The 20,823-nt window shown below is 36.9% G+C and overlaps 1 long non-coding RNA gene across 1 annotated transcript in view; it reads right to left on the bottom strand.

The window, feature by feature from the left end:
• The window catches only part of LOC102165569, a 67,698-nt gene extending 65,449 nt beyond the window's left edge, over nucleotides 1–2,249 (bottom strand). The window contains exons 1-2 of the long non-coding RNA XR_305983.2: nucleotides 2,197–2,249; nucleotides 1,400–1,462 (exon numbers count right to left, since the gene is read on the bottom strand). This is a non-coding gene — a long non-coding RNA (uncharacterized LOC102165569). The remainder of the gene's footprint in view (nucleotides 1–1,399; nucleotides 1,463–2,196) is intronic.

The raw sequence follows: 20,823 nt of genomic DNA, 5'->3' as shown, positions 1-20,823 counted from the left end.
GTCACAGTTACAGTGATATTGTTTAGAGTTTATTGGGCAGGGAACACACACTGTTACCTTTTCAATCTTTCTAATTTTTATTAGATTCTAAGCTCTCACACCTTGGCCTTTGGGCATTTTCCTTGATAAAAGCCGTTCTGCCTTCCAATCTAGCAAAGACCAAAGACTTTGGATATGAACTTTTAAAAGTAACTCCTGGAGAAGAGGCTTCAACTATATTGACCCAACTGGCAGTCTGTGGAAGGCCACACAAATTCCTCTGAGAGAATGCCCTGCCTTTTACCTTGTGGTTTCCAGTTTGAGTCAAGTAAAGATTAACAGTGTCCAAAGTTTTTTATCATCTGGTGATCACTTGGGAGCTGATATGAACTAAAGTGCTAGTGTTTTATATCTACTTGTCTTAGGCCACCTGGTTCAGGATAGGTGAGGGGCCAGATCCAAATCTTTATTGAAATGGTTACTCTAGATGGAAGCCCCTGTGCAAAGATCAATGTTAAATCTTCTTGCATTAATGGAAGATATCCTCTTAGACAAGGTTGGAAGTAAGCTGGGGAATTGTGGGTGGAGGAAATAGGCAAGACAAAAAGCCTCTAAGTATTTAACATAAATTTATTCTGGGTCCCCTACTAGTGATTATACCACATGATCCTGAATTCCTTTTCTGGATAGTATAGTCATGACCTCCTTCTGACTCAGTCAGAAGGTTCCATCTCCCTATTCATTGTTTTTCCACCTCTGACAATCATCAAGCTTTAAGGAAAATGAAAAACTTATTAACAGAAAAACTGGGGAACCAGGGCATCACTGATGTGCACATACATTATGTATGTGCAGAGTGAGAAAGAGAGAGAACCAATTCACAATAATTTTCTGAAATATTTAATTAGGGCTGGATAATATTTTGTTATTGTTATTGTTGGCTGTTTCGATTAAAGAGGCACTGGGGTCTGAATCATTAAAATAGTTGCTTAAATTTTCTACTTGACATTTCATGCGTAGTTACTATTAAAATAAATCTTGCCACTTCATTTCTTAAGTTAATGTGTTATACATAAAAAGACTCATGGACAATAATTCATATTAGGCCTAACTAGGTAGAATTTAGAAATAAAAGTGTCTTTTAAGATTATTTTGTTTAAAGAAAATTCAAGGTTTCTAAAAATTAAGATTTAAATTGCATAAGGTGGCCATCCTGTCCAATTGTTACCAAGAACTACAAAAGCTTCTGTCTCCAAGTTTACCCTTCATTCACAACCTATGCATCATAAAAACCAACAGTTCTTAATTTGGAGTGGTCAGAAACCCTTCCATGAATTTGGTGAAAACTACTGATCTTTTGCTCAGAAAAAATAAACAACACACAAACCAAAGAAATTGTCATACATTTGAGGGAACTCACCCATTTTCTAAAATCTCTCCATGGACAACTCACAAGGATACTTGAACCAGAGGTTAGGAATTCCTGCAAAAGATATCAGCTCAGGCAACTTCTAATAAGAGTATATACCCCACATCTTTATCAATACATATACAGAAAGGGGAAAAAAAAGGGGAGTAGAAAGCAATGTGCCCTCCTAAAATGGGAAGAAATCAAGATTAGTGGTTTAATCAACCCAATTATTTGTCCTTGAAAATGGTGAATACTTATATGTACCATGTTTTCCATTTCTCCTCCATCTCAAAATTAGAGGGTGTTAGAGTATGACCAATTTTAAGACCAAAGAAGGCTAAGATTTTGGTAAAAGATAATTAAAAAACAGACTCAGTTTTGTTTGCCTTCTAAAGCTTCCAGTAGCCAGCTCACATTAAAACTTAAAAAAGAATCCACTTAATCTGCAAGAGCTACTGAAAAATGAATTTCAATAAGAGACTAAGATCAAATTAAAATTTAAAACTATAACATGTTTCTTCTTTCCGAAACTAAGTCATTTCACTTTGGATCTACACATCTACATGTTAGGTATAGAAGTATATATAATGGCCCAAAATATCTGCCGCCTGTTAAAAAAAACAGGTGCTTACTGCTTCCACAGCCGTTAAGAATGGCTTAAAATGTCCAACCAAAATAACTCAAATGTTTATCAAATTTGTTTAGATTAATGGTCAATAAGGACTCGGGAGGAAACTTTACATGTGCATTCTTAGTGTTCAAAACTCTAACGCAAAATTCATTTTAGGCCTGTGGTCAAAACGTACCGGATGCAGCGTGTCTCGCTTCTCCAGTCGCCAGCAGACAAGGCCTGGAGCTGAAACCGGAACCGGAAGCCACTACCGGCTGCTACCCAAGTCCTCAGGGGCCCGCGCGTGGGTGCACTTCCGGGACCCGCCTTCCCCGGTGCCGGCTTTGTCTTGGGCCTGCGCTCCGGGGTCCCAGTGTAGGCTCTGGGCAGGATGCAAGGGTAACGCCACCTTTCTAGCTCTAAGGACAAGCCTGTTTTAGTTCCTCCATCTTTCACCGCAAGAAATTTGAGGGAGGAAGTTTGGACTTCGGAGCCCGCCCAGCGTGGGGCTGCGGTCGAGGCATGCAGTGAGAAGAGCGCCCACGTCGCCTTTGACCGAGGGGAATGGATACTTCTGCGTTGAGAACCGCACCCCCTCATCAGATACTCGTAAAGACCGGAGAGGGGATTAGAGAAAAAGGAGCACGCGGACTGCAGGCTCCCAGGCCTCCCTCGCGTCAGCGAGGAGGCACAGTGTCCTGTGCACCCGGCTGGCTGCACCGCTTGCGGCCCGGAGCGATGGCTGAGGCACCGAGGATTCGAGGCCCACTTCTGGAGCTGGTGCCCTTAGGCGGCCTGGGTTGAGGATCTCGATGTCCCACGCAGCTGGTCGGTAAGTGCCACTCAGCCACTCCAGTAACTGCCGGCGGGTACTCTATCGGGACCCGCCAACTGACCTTAAACCTGGGAACGCCAAGCGGGCAGGGGAGCACCCCCTACCCCGGGGCGAAGCCAGGTGCATTTGCAGCCTCCGAAGTCTCAGCTTTCAGAGGCTTCCGCTTAGTGCTCTGGGTGAAAGTTGGGGTGGAGAATGGGAACACGGTGCACTTGCCACATTTTTTTTTTGTCAATACACGGGAACCCTGCTATGGCATCCTTATGGCATCACTGCGCGCAACCTGGCGGGGTGGGAAGGCGTCCCTGCGGGTGGCAGGCAAGCCTGCAAGTGTGCAGGACCTGGCAGGCCTTGTCCCGACAAGCCTGGCCCCTCTCTGGAGGCTCTGCTTGGAGGCGGCTCGGGAGCCCCTCGGGAAAGCCGCAGCCTTAGGCCCCCACCTGGCATACCATCTCCCCTAGCCAGAAATCATCTATGTGACATGTCTAATTAAAAATAAAAGGGTTAAGCTTTGAAATAACCTAAATAGTTGTTGGTGAGAAAATGTAAGCATTAGGTAACTAGAATTGTTAAAAATAAATTTCTCGAAATGCGGGGTGTGATTTTATCCTGAGACCACAGGCTCTATAAATCTAATGACATCCGAACAATATTAAACGAAAGAAAAGGAAAGCAGTTTTGAATAAATACCCACTCTTCTTTGATAACTATCAGGTATTTAATGTCTGGCCTGAATGACTAGTCCTAGTTAGAAATCAGCAGCTAAAATTCTGTCCATTTGAGTCAAGGAACTATATGTGGCACATAAAAATTTGCTGTTAGTATGTATTATAATTTTATTAATAAAATCAAGGTAGTATTATTAAACATGTCCTGAAAGTGCAAGATATCAGTTAATTTTTACATATAAACTCAACATAATAAATATTTGGGTATTAATGGGGGGTGTAAGTTGTAAGAAAGTCTGAACATCCCTCTTATTTATTCACACATACTGAGTGTGCAATTACTGTTAACATTTTCGTTTTCTTGGTCTGCTCTTGGTGAGAACTGATTCTTAGCTGACTAAAGGATGTGGTTTTGCCAACATTCATCAGTTTCAAGAAAATTTTGGATCAATAAATGTGTCTTTCATACAAATATCCATGTACCTAAAGTAAGTGCTCTAAATTACATAAGATATATGAATGTCATAAACCTTTGCTGTTTGTTTGCACAGGATAATTTTTCTTACTTTTAAATTTGCAAGGTTAGCCATCATAGTCTTATATTGTTTTCAGCTAAGGCTATCTCTGTATTATCTTGAATTTCCTTCAAGGCTTGATGGTATTATCAGTGAAAACTTTAGGTAATTCTGATGACCAGAATTAAAGTAGGAAGCCAGATATTTATTTTGAAGAGAGAACAGAGAATTTTGTAAACATGCTTCTCAGGAAGCAATTATAAGAGCACTTTTCCCCCCTTCCAATTCTCCAGTTTTTAAGAGCAGCTGTTGAAAATGTTTGTCTCAGAAAATTACAGGAATAATTAAACTTAAACATTAAAAAAAAAATTTCACAATAGGCCCAAATTTTCATTAGAAATATTAGTTAGCATTCGGCTACTTTAATGTATTTCTAAACTTTAGTTATATTTTCTGTGCTACAAATAGTTTCCATATGCCTAGTTTTCTCTGTAGAATAGTTTTCTCTGTAGTATGTCTTTTGGTGAATACTGACTCTGAGCATGTACACAATTGGCAATTGGTTTTGTATTTTGTCCTCCATACCTGTTGCAAAAAAAAAAAAAACAAAAAAACTTGATTATCCTGCTACAAGCCACACATGGTTCAATGAATACCAAAAGCAAATGATTGCAGAGCTCCAGAGTAGTAGGATTTTTAGGATTATGATATTTAGGTTTCATTTATTTTATCCATCGATTTTCATTAGGAGACCAGTAATGAGAATGACAGGATTCAGAAGTTAAAAAAAAATCAAATTAACACCCTGCTGATTGCAATAAAGAACTATGAAGTAATCTAATACCTGCAACCTAGATAAAGAAGTTCACATCAATTACAATGGCATTATATATAAAAGCAAAGGTTGGTTCTGCTAAATACATTTGGCCTATTAATTCACACTAGAAAACTGTGGTTGCCCAAGTAATAATGCTTTGGACTTGTAAAGGCCTCCAAACCCAGTTAAGGTGACAGGAAAAAAAGAGAAAAAGAGCAGCCTAGCAATTTTCAGCAGGGAGCACAGTCATTGGAAAGCTGGGGCCACCTTTACCCTAATCACAGGTTAAACCAATTTGATTTATAACAATGAAAGCACCTTCTGCTTATTCTTGAGTTACAGCACGTCCCTGTGTAAACACTCGCACAATAGAAAGCCAAGGCAGGTGATATGCAACAGAACAAAGCATCAGTGCCAAGCAAGGGAAATTCTGCACTAAGATGAAATTTTATCAGCTCATTTAATTAAAAGGTGGTAGATAGAGTAAGTAAGAAAACTGTAAGCTGACACATTCAATAAACTAGGTAAGAAAAAAATCACATCTAGGAGGCTGTATTTAGAGTATTTCTTTCAGATATCCTTGAAAAGTTGTGGGTTGGTTCATTATTTTTTGACTGTAACACTTTTTCCATTGTTTAAAACATCTCCTAAAATGTAGCTTGAGTAGGTAAAATCCAAAAACATGCAGCAACATTCTTTTACCTCCCAAAGCACTATAATGTAGCTTTAGTTCTTTAGTTCTTGGAATGATGTCTGAGAAAGTGCTTTATCTAAATACAGTGATATATTTTTGGTAGACGTTTCTATTTAGGGAGCTTTATTTTCACAGAAGCTGTAAATCACAATCTTTGGTGATCAGCTGGAAATCTTAAGTATGTATGTGGAAGGAAATGCTGAGCTTCACATTTCCATTCTTAAATAATTATAAGTTAAAATTGCCTTCTCTCAATTTTATGGTTTATTAATATGGAGAGAAACAAACTTGGCAGAGTAACTGGACATAACAGTTCAGTTCATCAATTCAGAGATACACGCTTGTCTAGCCAGAATTATCTGTAAATACTCCACATGTATTTCACATAACTCCCATTGTTTCTGTTTTCAAGCAAAGAGAAAAATAAATTATTTTACATGTTAGAACCATCATTAAATTCTTTCCAAAATTGATAGGGAAGTGCACAGTGAATCAATGCTTGGTTACATGAAATAATGGACCAAAATCCAGCTCAAAAAATTTAACAGCCCTGGGACTCCACCTAATTGAAAAATGGGGTAATAGTCCCACCTATGATTATCTCCTGTGTTGATTTCAGGGTTCATTTGAGAAAAATGTTCCTAAAAATACTTTGAGACTTATAAAAACTCATCCTAATAAAGAACAATGTTATGAAGTTTGATTTGAAACAATATCAATGTATTAGGGTTGAATTATGTTGCCTACAGAGTCCCCTGAAATAGGCAATGACTGTGTCATCTGAGTCATCAAAGAGGAAATTACTTCAGCTTGCCTAGGTCGCAAAAGCTACTCTTCATTTGCCGTAGTTCTGTTCCATCCAGACAAGACTTAATCATGGTTTGAAGACATTTTTTTTTTTTTTTCCCCTGAAGGGCAGAAATCTCCAGTCAAAGACTTCTCTCAGAACACAAGAAATGGTTAAGAGTTTCACTTAAACACATTGGGTCTAAATGAGGAGTGAAGGGAAACAGTACTGTAGAATCATTTTTCTCAGTAGTGTTATTGTATCCAGAATTTGGAAGGGAATTGGAGGATAGTTTTTCTAGTTCAGATCTCTGTCCATGTATAAATCCCCCCTTTAAAATGGAAGAGTATTCAGCTTGTGCAATTCAGCTATAAATTGTAGCCCATATATGATTGCATATCATGACAACATAAGCAATACAAGTTTAACACAGGGAGATAATCAGATAATTAATCAACACTCACGTGAAAAGCAAACAAAGCTAATAGTTTATTGCTATACATATACTTCAGATCTTTATGTGTGAATTATGATAGAAGGTGCAAATCTACTTGTTTCAAGCATTTTCCTTCAAAACCTTAAGGAAACATTCTTTATGAATTTGGCAGTTCTTGTTCCTATTTTAGATCTTCCAAAACAAATTATTTTAGAATTTGTGAAAAAAAAATAGTGGGTTAAAGCAATTTTTTAAGAATCTAATGAATTTTTGAAATCAACCTAATTGAAGTTTAATTTGAATACGGTAAAATACACCCAAGTTAAATAGAGATGTTGGTGAGTTTTGACACATATGTGCAGCTGTGTAATTGCCACTACAATCAAGAGTTTGAGGATTTCTTTCACTCTAAAAGTTCCTTTGTGTTCCTTTGCAGGCAGTCTTTATCCTAACCTGTAGTCCCAGGCAGTCACTTATCAGCAACCTTCCACTATAAATTGATTTTGCAGAATTTCATAGTAATAAAATTGTGCAGCATGTACACTTTGTGTCATTATCTGTGTGATGTTTTAGAGATACATCCAGATTGTTGCATAAATCAGTAGTTATTTTATTTATTACTGACTAATATCCCATTGTATGGAAATGTCACAATATGTTTATACTTTAAGGTGTTAGTGGACATCTGGACATATTTCTGGTCCTTGGTTAGTACAGGTAAAGCTGCTGTGTTCATTTATGTAGACGTGTTTTCGTTTCTCTTGAATAAATATCTAGAAATATAATGTCTAGGTCAAATGGTAACTGCATTTTAACTTTACTAAACCAAACAAGCAACAACAGTCCCTGCCAAACTGCTCTCTAAATTGTATCATTTTGTACTCCAACCAGCAGTGAACTATGTCCTCTCAAACACTAGGTGTTATTTTCTTTTGTATCCTTGATAGTTTTGGTGTGGAGCTATTGCATTTCGCCTTTAAGTTCCTTTATCTGATGACTTATGATATTAGAATCTTTTTAATGTTTATTGGTCTTTCATGTGTCTTCTATTATGGGTTTCTAATCAGATCTCTTGCCTATTTTGTTATTTGGCTGTTTGAAGCTTTACAGAATGCTTCATCTTTAGGTGTGAATTCATACACACTATAGCTTCTAACCAGGTATCCCACTTTAGTGGGGAATCTACTGCTCAGATTCCACACCACATCCCAAAAAAGAACACTCACAGTGCGCTAGAAAAGTGCACTAAAGACACAGCTGGAGCACTACCTTGGCGAAATAAGAATCCAGTGGGTTATGAATTGTTTGAAACATTATGACTAAGAATGAGTGCAGTACCTGCCGTTCAAAATGAGTGTACAAAATTTACAAAACATATGAGGAAAATTAACTGTGAGAGATAATAAAATAGTCATATAAACAAGCATTTTGGAGTTGAATCCACCAGAAAAAATATTAAAAATATTACAGCAGTCTATATTTGACTTTAAAGTGAGTATGTTATTCTTGATGGGATTTTTTAAAAGAATACAACACATGCAAAAGACAGGAGATTTGGAAATAATAGGACACACAAAAGAATAAAGTACAGATGGACATAAATAAGAGCTCTAGAAATAAAAATTACATAAGCAAAAGAAACATACAGGAAGGAATACAATCAAAGAGAGAATTGGTAAATTCAATGATAGTAATAAGGAAATTTATCCAGATAAAGAGATTGAAAAATCAAAAAGACTAGTTAAAACGGCCTCTAACACCTTTAATAGAAGTTCCAAAAGGAGTTCAGAGAATGAGGAGAAGCATATTGAAAGAGAAGTTTCACCATATAGAAGAAAAAGCAGAAGCCCCAGGAGGCTCCACAGGAGAATGGAAGGGAAGACCCATCTCTCTCCAAACCCAAGAACAAGAAATCTGTTTCCAAGGAGGAGCTGGTTAGTATTGATCTTCAAGAGACAGCTGGCAATGGAAATCCTTCCAAGAGGTTGAACTCTTCCCCAGCGAGGAACCAGTTAGTGACCCTGAAGAGCCAGAAACAAGAGTGACCCCCTCAAAAATGAGGAAATTCTCCTCCAAGAAGGGGCCACTCAGCAGTGGACCTGAGGAGGCTGCTTCCAGCAAAACAGCAGCTCCAGGAAAAAGAAAAGCCCAGAAAGCTATCCCAGAAGCTTGGAATGGATGTTTCCTCAGTAGATAACTTGCAGACACAGTTCCCAACCCATTCTGTATATCCCAGTAAAAATAAAAACAAATCGTCCAGAAGAAAAAAAGAGAAAGTTCATTCATTCAGTAAATGTTTACTAAGGGGCTACTAGGATAAGTTTCTGTTCTAATCATAGAGAATATCTAAACGAGAAAAACTGACAATTCCAGCACTAATTTTAATGTTCACATGATGCCTCAGCATTTCCAAAAACTGAAGAAATACTTGAGCCTCTGAAAGTATAAAACAAGTGCTGAGCAGAAGATATAAAAATGAATCCATATTCAGACACATTGATATACTCCTTACTAATGTTTATAAAAAGTCCCTTAAAAGGTTTAATTTGCAGTAAGAAGATTCATATCTTCCCTTCATTGTTTTCTCCTGTATGTTTTCTTTTATTCTTCATCATTATTCTAGCTTGAGATTGATTGTTGCTTTAAGAAATATTTTTTAAAGTATTACAATTTATTGTAATAAAAATTACAAGAAATTATGTTAGTTTATTGTGAAATAAATTATATTTTTTATTTTCTAAATCACCATTTTTGCTTTTTCTTTATTAATTTCCTTTCCTTAGACATGTTTTCTGATCTTTTATTCACTTCTTGGGATGAATAATAAACCCATTTATTTTTTTTTTACTTAAAAAAATATTGGAAGCCTTGAAATTTGTGTTATAAGGTTTGGCACCACTCCATAGTGTTTATGTGTGTGTTTTGTTATATTTCTTAATCCTATAAAGTTTTGGAACTTTTTAGCTTTTCCAGTGGTACATTATTTATTTATAAGTTGTTTATTAAATTCTAGTTTTATTTCCTTATAGTAATTTCTGCCTTCAAAATAAATTTTAAAAAATTGAAGTGTAATTATATTTTGTTTGCTTTTAAAAAAGGGTATTTGTAATTTAGAAGGTACAGTTAGATTTTTTAAATCAAAACAACAATTATTTATAATTTAATAATGTTTCTTTTCCCACAAAATCTGTTAAAAAACAGAAATATTTATTTTGGCCTTTTTACAATTTTTTAATATTTTTATTTAAATAGATATATTTCTAAAAACACCATTTTTATAATTATAAGTTGTACATTTACTCAATGAAAACTTTCTTCTTTCGTTTAATATCTCTACAATCACAGCTACATGTTTATTATTCTAATTAAATGTTTTCTTCATATGCTTATATCTCATTTAGAGTATAACATAGAAAATATTTTAACAACCTAAGAGGTATTTTTCTTTTTCTTTTTTTTTTTGGCCGCCCCTTGGCCTGTGGAGTTCCCAGGCCAGGGATCAGATCCGAACTGCACTTGTGGCCTACACCAAAGCTGCGGGCACTGCCAGATCCTTTAACCCACTGTGCTGGCGGGGCATCGAACCCATGTCCTGGCACTGCAGAGATGCTGCCAATCCTCTTGCACTACAGCAAGAGCTCCAATAGTTGTTATTTTTAATTATAGAGTATAGCATTTATTTTTTCATATTTTCTTCAAGATACCTTATTTGTCTCTCTTTCTCAACTTACTACACTTCCTCTCATTTTCTAGTTTTGTTGACTGATTTTAATGAAGGTATAGTTTAGTTATTTACTACAGCAAAGTTAAATTTTATAAAATAAAGATTTTTTAAATCAGTGCCAACAAAAGCATGAAATCTATAAGATGACATTATAATATTGGAAATTAAATAAACTGTTACCTGTTCCCAACTTTGTATCCTACAGCTGACTTGTTTGTAAACTCTGAGTTTCACACTCAGGTTTTCATTCCTAAATTATAATATATAAATGAATACACTGTATCTAAACCTCCTCCTCTAATAATTTATTTTGACAATTCCACATTCACAGTTTGAAAGGCATCATCTAGGACCAAGCAGGATTATTGCTCTCTGTGTGGAACTGCAGTCCTTGTCTTTGTCAGGCCTCAGTTGTGTGCCTTTTTTAGGCAACTGTTTCAACATATTATCACCATAACTAGCTAAAGTTGGAAAATTACTTCTGAATTTTAGAAAGTTTTAACTGAACATTTGTGAGGGAATAAAAATAGTAGCTAAGCTTTTCTGTCTGCCAGGCAGTGTGCTAAACACTTTGCATGAATAGGATCATTTTCAAAAATATGTACAGAAAAACAAGTGCAAAAGCAATAAGAAGTAGGGGAGAAGACGTATTTCCTTTAAATAGATATGCACTCCATTCATTCTATAGTGTGGATTTTTAGTTCTGGCAGACTTCCTTTAAAAACAGGCATTTTGGTAAATGTTTTATACATTTATTTACATAGGCTTTGAGTTTTTGTTTTTTTGTAGTACTTTTGTATATGTAAATCTTATAAAATTTAATCTTTTAAGATGACTAAAAGTTATCCTTTCTGTATTTGAAATTTTGAAATATTAGAGCATTATAAAATGCTTCTTTATTCATTCATGTGTCCAGGGACATTTAGGTTGTTTCCATGTCTTGGCTATTGTAAATAGTGCTGCTGTGAACATAGGGGTACATGTGTCTTCTTGAATTGCAGTTTTATCTGAATATATGCCCAGGAATAGATTTGCTGGGTCATATGACAGTGCTAATTTTACTTCTTTGAGGAACTTACATACTGTTTTCCTTAGTGGCTGCACCAATTTACATTCCCACCACTAGAGTAAGAGGGTTCCCTTTTTTCCACACCCCCTCCAGCATTTATTTGTAGACTTTTTAATGATGGCTATTCTGACCCGTGTAAGGTAGTACCTCATTGTAGTTTTGATTTGCATTTGTCTAATAATTGGTATTGATGAGCATCTTAAAAAGCTTATGTAACTTTATTTATTTTATTTTTAGGGCCGCACCTACCGTATATGGAGGTTCCCAGGCTAGGGGTCAAATCAGAGCAATGCCAGATCTAAGCCGCATCTGTGACCTACACCACAGCTCCTGGCAACACTGGATCCTTAACCCACTGAGTTAGACCAGGGATTGAACCTGTATCCTCATGGATACTAGTCAAATTGGTTTCCACTGAGCCATGACAGGAACTCCAATATTATGTGATTTTAATTCAAAAAAAATTTTTTTAAAAAAGAAGGCTTAGTCCAATTCCAATGACATTTACTTGAAAACCTAGAATTTTCACTGGGTAAGTATATTTATATATGTGTAATGTTTCTCATCAACAAAGAAGCATATAGGGTTATTGTCAAACAGGGTAAAACAAATATTAAAAAACAAATTTTTGGTGTGTGTGTGTGTATGTACACACTCACTGGGATATCAATGGGATGCCATCACTTCAATGCACATTCCTTTAAAGACCAGACTAGAGGGGATACCTGAATGCAAATTAAAAATCTCTGAGATTAATTGCTTCTGAAATTCTTGTTGGATATGGAACACTTAAAATCTTCTTTAATTAAGTTCTCTGTTTTGTTTGTTTGTTTGTTTGTTTTAATTAGGAGAACATGACAGGTAAAGCAAATTGGGATGTCCTCTACCTGAAACTTTTGGTCGATAGTCAAGTTCATAATGTAAGGGTGATTCGTGTGACAGATTCAGTGTCAATTACAAGGGACTTTTGTGGATCGTTCTTATTTTTATTCAACCACAAACCACCCCACACCTGCTAAAACAGAAGTTAAAGAGGCGGGCGGAGAAAAACATGTTCTAGACTAAGGTGTAGGTGCCAGCTCTGTTAAAGGATTTACCATGCCACCCACACACACAGATTTCAACAAAAGTAGCTTAATCCTTTAGGAAATTGGCTCCCACATCCAATTCATTAGCGATTTATTTTCTTCTTTGTCAAAGATGTAGCAAACATAAAAACAAAATATCCTCCTCTCTGATTTTTTGGAAGTTAAAGTAAAGGGATTTGTAACTTTTAATAAAAGACCTGGGAAACAAGCTGAAACTTGTCTGCTTGTTCATTTCTAAGGTTTATATAAGAAAGCCAGAAGAGGGACTGAACTAACTTGTGCTGTGTTCAGTACAAGCAATGAACCACAACCATGTCAAGAGAAGAAAAGCAGAAGAAGGATTTAGCAAACTAAAAAAAAAAAAAAAAATCTATGGCATTTAATTTCTCTAAATACGTATTGACTAGTGAATGCCAGGTGATTACTTTCATATTAATTTTGTCATTAGAGAAATTAAATATAATTCAGTAGATTTTTAACTTGAGATTTTTGGTATGATGATTTTGAAAACATTTGTACTAGGTTAACCATTTCAAATATAATGATGAAGGTCTAGAAAAACTGACTTTCTTTAAATTCCGTCAATAATTTCTTTCATGATTGAACTTTATTGTTAATAATGTAGATTAGCAAGCTCACTTTTAGTGTGAGACGAGGTCGTGATCCATAGGTGCTGATATCAGTACTTTTAAGATATAATTATTTTTACGATTATGCATTTACTATTTTCCAGTGACAGTTACAATTGTATACAGTAAGCACTGCAATAGAGGACGTTACAGCATAGCCTAGGCATTTACAAAGAGGCAAAAATGATCTCAACCTTTTAATCAGACATAAAGTCTTCATATAAGTGAAGCTATTTTAAGTGGACCTTGAAGAATGAATACCTATTGATAGAGAATAAGTGAAGAATGGGCAAAGCAATGGGATAGAAATTAGAAAAAAGTAACAGTAGAGCTGTTATGAAAAAGTACATCTTTGAGGGAAACATAGCCACTACTGTGTGTGACTGCAGTGTGGGTTTGTGGGTGAAAGTGGAGGTAACTGAGGAAAACAGCCCTGAAAATCAGTGAATTTGTATTTTACTTTCAGAGGATGGAAAATATGTAAACAGTTTTCTCAAGGGTACTATGTAATACTTCTGCCTTTGGATTAGGTCTCTTTGGGATCCATTTACAAGAAGAAGCAAATAGTTGAGACTATTCCAATAGTATAGGCAAAATGCCATGAGTGTCTGAATTAAAACATCAGCAGTGAAACAAAAGAGAAATGGCAGATTTAAAAAATAATTGAAGGTAGCACAACAATTAAAAATTTTTATTTGGAAGGAAGGGTCAAGGAATAAATACTCTCTCTGGGCTCTCTTGGTGACTGGTTTGATAGTGTCAGCAGCAGGTGAGCTGTGCCTTAAAGGAATAACAAAGCTTGTTTGTGATTACTTTAAGTTTGAGGTGCAGGTAGTGAATGCAGATAGAGATGAAGAGAACCAGTCAGCAATTGAAAATGCATCTGGAACCTACAAAAAGTATCTGGAGTAAAAATTTGGCAGTCACAGGTCAGAGGAAATGTTGGAAACATGGGAATGGATCAGAAAGCCCAGGAAGTGTTTAGTTATCTGTTTCCAGTGTGATGGAATTTTCGTACATACGCACCCCCCCTCAACACACACACACTTGGTGGTCGAAGAGATGTAGGAGACCTCTGGTTAGACAAAGTTAATAACCTTTCGTTATTGCAACATTCCTTGAAATCTTTTCTATCATATTTACAGGCATGTGGTATACAGCATTTCCTAAACTTATCAGAGAATTGTAGTTCATGAACATATCTCAAGAAAATTACTCTTGATTGGGAAACACTGGTGCAGAAAAATAAGTGCCTATCAAGACCAGAATTGACATGGTGGGAACAAGTAGAAGATGGCAAGGAGAGAATGTTGTTAGAGAGACAGCAGGGGGGCTGCCACTGAATGGGCTTGAGGAAGTCAAGGCAGAAGAAAATTGCAAGAAGGAGGTGGGAACAGATACAAAATGTTCAGAATGGTCAGTTAGGACAGTCACATAAAATTCTCAAGGACAACATCAGACAGGGTTAATTGTCTACTTTAGCTGGAAGGGCAGACTCAAAGGGGTCAGGTGTTAGAAGAACCTAAATTGGTCAGATCCTCCTCTGTCCTCTCTAAATTCAGCATTAGCTGAATTATGCCAAAAATTCATAAATATTAAGTGCTACTACAAAAATATTAATCAAATTAATGTCATATATATTAAGTTAATATTTCTGTAATCAACAGAATCTGTATTCTACAAGCCTGACCCTTGTCTACAGGAGAAAAAAAAAAAAAACATTTGAACACAGTCATCGAATGCCTCTGCTTTTTCTTTTTCTTTCTTTTATTTATTTTTAATTTATTTTATTTATTCATTTTATTTTTTGCCTCTGCTTTTTCAGTCCACATTTTGAACTGAGAATTGTAGAATTTAAGCTAGTCGTTTTCTTCTGTAGTGCTACAAAGAATGGAATTTCAGTTCTGAGATCCTTCGAGAAACAAGAGGAATATAGAATCAGTTACTTGACCAAGTCGGGGCTGCTAGAAGTGAAAAGATTTACTCAAAGATGACACTCTGCCAGCTCAGAGCATGCAGTCATGAATGCTGGTCATGACATCAGCAGTGGACACCAGTTAGGAAGCACCCATTGAAGGGAAGACTCGGGGCGAGTGGCAGGAGAAAGTCATGAATGACTGGCTCAAATTCCACAGAGGATTTAGGGGTCCTGGACAAGCAGCAGCACTGCACAGTATTGTAAAGACAAGGGCTCCATAGTGAGCTCATGACTATAAGGAGCAAAGGCTGGATCAGAGATGAAGATTGATGTAGAAAGGGAGTTCTCCCAGTGTTGGGGAGGAATGATCCTTAAACTTCCAGAGTTAACTTGAAAGTTTAAATGCGCTAATACTGAGTTTCTCTTTCACTTTGGCAAGTAGTGTGTCTCAATCAGATATGATTAGAAATGAAAAAATAAGGAAAATTTGTTCCTTATCCCTTGTGTCATAGAGAAACTCACATGTTTCTTTTTTATAGTAAAGAAATTTATCTTCTCTTCTACGTGTTAATTATTGGAGGAATCCACCACATAGCTCATTCTCCTTCTGAGATTTTTTTCAGTCCCCACCCCCAGTATTCAGACAAGCAGAGACTCAAGGGTGGTCTGCTAGACCATAAATAAAATGTGTACAGACTGCTTCGACATTGAGTAAACATGGTCTTGACTGTACCTGCCGTGACTCCATCTTACTTTTGGCTTTGGAAAACACGTAAATAAGGAATTTCTGAGTTCAGCATTATCAGCCAGGAAAAGGCTTTCCACCTCTAATCCAAAGTGAGGATGATCTCTAGAGGAAAATTCAAGAATTAAAGCAGGATCAGTTTTATTCCAAGTTCATGGCATCATCGTGCACAAATGAGTTCAGATTAAATGAGTAATAGGGCATTTCTTGCAGTGTTTTAGGATGCTGGGCAGTTGGAAATAATTTAAATGCTTCACAACACGGTAATTTAACTACAGCCAAGTATATAAGACTTAAAATATAGTTGACACATTAAACTTTTTTAGAGAAATGATTTACTGACACACATAGAAAGTAGCATTGAAAGGAGTTCCCATCGTGGCGCAGTGGTTAACGAATCTGACTAGGAGCCATGAGGTTGCAGGTTTGATCCTTGGCCTTGCTCAGTGGGTTGAGGATCCGGCGTTGCTGTGAGCCGAGGTGTAGGTCACAGACGAGGCTCGGATCTGGCGTTGCTATGGCTCTGGTGTAGGCCGGCGGCTGCAGTTCCGATTAGACCCCTAGCCTGGGAACCTCCATATGCAGAGGGAGCAGCCCTAGAAAAGGCAAAAAGACAAAAAAAAAAAAAAAAAAAAAAAAAAAAAAAAGAAAATAACATTGAAATATAACTAAACCATCCTAACATGCATTTTGAAAGGAAACATGACAAAATAGTATTGGTGTTAATTTTAGATAATGGAATTCTGAGTTTTTATTTTTGCTTTTTTGATGCTTTTTGCTAAATACTCTTATAACTACATTTATGTTATATTTATGTGTTAAAGATGTCAAGTGAAATCTAGAAATGGGAGAAAGTCCTATTGCCAAAAGGGGACTGAGTGAAGAAATTTGGGGCTCTATTAATTCGTTTAGGACCAATAAACAAAAACAAAACAGCAGCAGCAGCAGCAAATATCCCACTCACTTCTGATAAAGGAAAATGAAACTTCAAAGCATTTCCAGACTTGGAAGCTATAAATTTCAAGTCAGTTCTTAATTAGTCAAATCATAATTTTCAAAGAAAATAAAGTTTTAATTCTCCTTGAAAAGCTTATCACAGAAAAACAGCCTATCAATATTAAAAGTCAAAAGTGGGCAGAGAAAGTATTGAGTCATTAAGTGTTGTAGTCATTTCTTTACGTAATGTTGCCTTAATTTAAAAAACTTAAATTTAAAACAAGACTTTGCTTTTAAAGTACCTTAGCTGTAAGGTACAGGTTTGCCAGAATAAAATATTGATTGACTACCTATAATTTACTCTGTGATAAAACAAATAGCCATTTATGTGAAGATGAAATGATTTTTCAAAAGTGTAAATTGTGACAATAATAAATCTTTCTGTTAAATTCGTGGTAAAGGAGCTCTAAGCACAGCTGGTGATTCGTAATGACTTCCTCCTGCTTTCTGCACACACCCTCTCTTCACTTTGAGTTGGCAGTTGAGTCCCTTAAAGACTGAGGCTTACTATGCATTTCTGGATCTTTGTCCTGCTGGCACACAGGTCATTCTCCTTTAGGAAGGATGAGGAAACTGGAAAGCAGTTGTCTCAAGGGAAGGCGAAATTTTGTCAAACCTGAGCTGTCCAAGCATCAATGTGAAATTGTCTGTGGACTCAGGGTCTGACAGAGGCAGTAGCTGAGCAGAAAGAAACACTTCCATCTACAGCCCTTCTGTGAGATCTGTCCTGGCAGGTGTCCCTCAGAGGCCTTTCTGTCCTTGTCTAGTGACTCCTGAGCTGCCCTTCCACCTAGTGAATCTTTGTTTCTTTTGCATTTTTAGGCTTTGAGAAATAGCATTCTGATTTACAGAGACTTTCGTCTTAACTCTTTATCCTTCCAGCCCCTCAAGCTTCAGACTTCGGTCAAGTGTTGAGAGAGAAAAGTTAGTCTTATGAGGAGGACCTTGAATCTCTCTTTGTTTTTTTTTGTTTGGCTTTTGTCCTTTTGGGGCTGCACCCGCAGAGTATGGAGGTTCCCAGGTTAGGGGTCGAATTGGAGCTGTAGCTGCTGGCCTACGCCAAAGACACAGTAATGTGGGAACTGAGCTGCGTCTGTGACCTACACCACAGCTCACGAAAATGCTGGATTCTCAAACCACTGAGCAAGGCCAGGGATCGAACCCACAACCTCATGGTTCCTAGTCAGATTCGTTAACCATCAAGCCACGACAGGGACTCCATTGAGTCTCTTAATTAATGTTTTGTTTCGTTTTTACAAGCCCCACAGCCAGCAGCATCCATCTGGTCCAAGCCTAGAATTCAGCCAAAATTGTAAGTGGACACAACGAGCAATCTGGCTGCCTCAACAGGCCTGTCATCGAATTTTTTCTGTTCAGAATGGTCCCCTTGATGAATCTCTGATAAATTTTCTCCCTCTTAGAAGCAGGTTGCCTCTGACAGAGACTTCCACAGGTCCAGGGCATCTGAAACTCCACTGACAAGGCCAACTGTGGGTTGGTGGGGTCACTGAAAAATGAAAATGAAGAACCCCTTCTTCGAAAATGATTTGCATCAGCAGAGCTCAGACCAAGTGCAAAGGCCTTCCAAGGGTCCGGTCTTGTGTAACGTCACAGGTCACACACCCTTTGCCCCTCTGCCTGGTCGCTGGATCAGGAAACACTGAGAAACAGACTAAATACTTACTTCAGCTCTCCTTCCTCTCCCTCTTTTTAAATTGTAACTCATTGAAGAGGTAGGTGCAGAATATGTCATATATTTGCAAGGAAACAGTCCTTTATTTTTTCTCTCTTATGCCAGTGTATACCTGTATTTCAGTCTTACCTCTTGTAAGCCTGGATCCATTGATTAAAATGAGCGAAGATAAGTTTTTAATACCATGTTTGAAATGATTTATATCTGGGTACTGCCATCTCCACCTGTTGACCAAAGAAGCATTAAAAACGTTAGTCCCCCGGAAGAATGGGAATAAAATCTTTAGAATATCAGAATGTGTAGCCTTGAGATTATGCACATATGAGGGAACTCTGGAGACATCTGGGTCTCATCAAATCTTTGCCTTCCTCTGGAAGGATCTCCTTGGTAATTTCTCTAATTTATGGTTACAGTCGTCCACATTTTGTAGGCTGCTAATGTCAGCATTCTGACTACAGATGCCTCATGCTTTCAGCAACTCTGACAGTGGTGTTCACTGCTCAAGTACTAAATTGCACTAATCTGTGATAATAAAATGTGCTAAATGGCACACAGCATGATGTATTTGCATAATTCTTTGAAATGCTTCATGTCTCTTAAAAATCTTAATGGAAAACATCTTACATTTCCTTAGTAGGGTTTTCTCCTTATTTGTATTAGGCCCAGGAACTGCAGCTTCCCTGTGAAGATCTTCGGGACCCATTTTTCAGGAAATGAGCCACTGCATAAAATGCTCTGACAAAGACCTTCATGAGCGTCTAAAAATAAGAACAGTTAGAGAGGACTCAAGGCTCATCCTTCTCATGATTTCATCACTTCATTTTAGTAGTCCCTGAATTTGTGACACTGAACTATGCTCTTTATCTCTAATGCCTAAGAGGCCTTGTTACTGCAGTGTAAGTTAGTAATGAACTATTTTAAGTTAAATAACCCATGCCTCTCATGAAAACCCTGATCTAACAGGGCTAAGAGACAGCAATAACCACCTCATCTGTGGATCCCCGGGATAAAGGCTGTTTCTTTATCGTGTTAGGGATTGTCAAGAACAGAGTAGAGAAGTGCCTTGGATTAGGTCTATCTCAAAAGGCAGTTTTCTATCACATAAAATCATAACATCACCTTACCATGAACATCTGCAGTTGACCAAAACGCCATCAGATCATCTTAAAACACGCAATTTTAAAATGTCAGAAAATTAGTGTGTGATATGCACTGGTATAGAATTGAACATAGATCAGAAATTCTCTTGTGTCTTTTCTTAGCTTCATTCAGTATTTTAAAACTTCTTAGGTCGGGGGATGGAGTGATGATGTCAACATCTTCTGATATTTACGTTGAAACACAGAAAACTATAAACTAAAGCAAAATTATTTTTTATGATACCTATATTGTTCTCCCTATGTTAATTTTAGTGCATGATAAGATGTGCACTATAGAAAATTAGTCAAATTACATATCATTTCTGTCCTTCGGGTAATAATTTCAACAGCAGCAGATGTAATCAGAGTAGCAGCTATTCTGTTTCATGGGGAAATATTTTTTCATTGTTGCCTTAAACCTATCATCAATTTTATAAATGAAGAACAGAAAATCATTTCATAGACAACCTCTAACCCCATGAACTGCTCTGGGCATTACTTGTTGATTTAGATGAAATCAGGTACTTAAAATACCATTCAGTATACTGAGTGCTTAAAAATGCTAAAGAAGAACCATCCTCAACATTCAGCAAATAAGCTATAGACGGAGTGTTATTGGTAAACAGAGAGGATTTTAAAATATTTAACTGTTTAATTGCCAAGACACAGTTAAATTTTTTTTTATTTTTTCTGAAGATATTGTACATTTACTTCATGATAAAGTTTTTGTGTTTGGTAGTTTTTGTGTGTGTTGCTGTTTGTTAATAGCTTGTTTAACTGCTGAAAGGTTTTGGTGAAAACTACAAAAAAAAAAAAAAAAAATTGAACTTTGTATATATCCAGCTCCTTCTCTGCCTTTTGGGAGCAATTCCTCAGAGCTATCTGAGAGGCTGTCTCCTAGGCTAGTCCTTTAGTAAGGTCCCCAAATAAAATGGAAACTCACTGCTCCTACATTGTGCTTTTTTGAAATTTTTGCCAAACCCTCCTTGAGGGGACAGACTTATTTTTCCGAAATTATTTAGGTTACTTAACTGTCCCTCTCTGCTTTCCCCCTCTTGTTTACAAAGGTG

This window comes from Sus scrofa, chromosome 10 (genome assembly GCF_000003025.6).
Source record: "Sus scrofa isolate TJ Tabasco breed Duroc chromosome 10, Sscrofa11.1, whole genome shotgun sequence".
Taxonomy (NCBI): domain Eukaryota; kingdom Metazoa; phylum Chordata; class Mammalia; order Artiodactyla; family Suidae; genus Sus; species Sus scrofa.
This window is presented reverse-complemented; position numbering and strand designations above follow the sequence as displayed.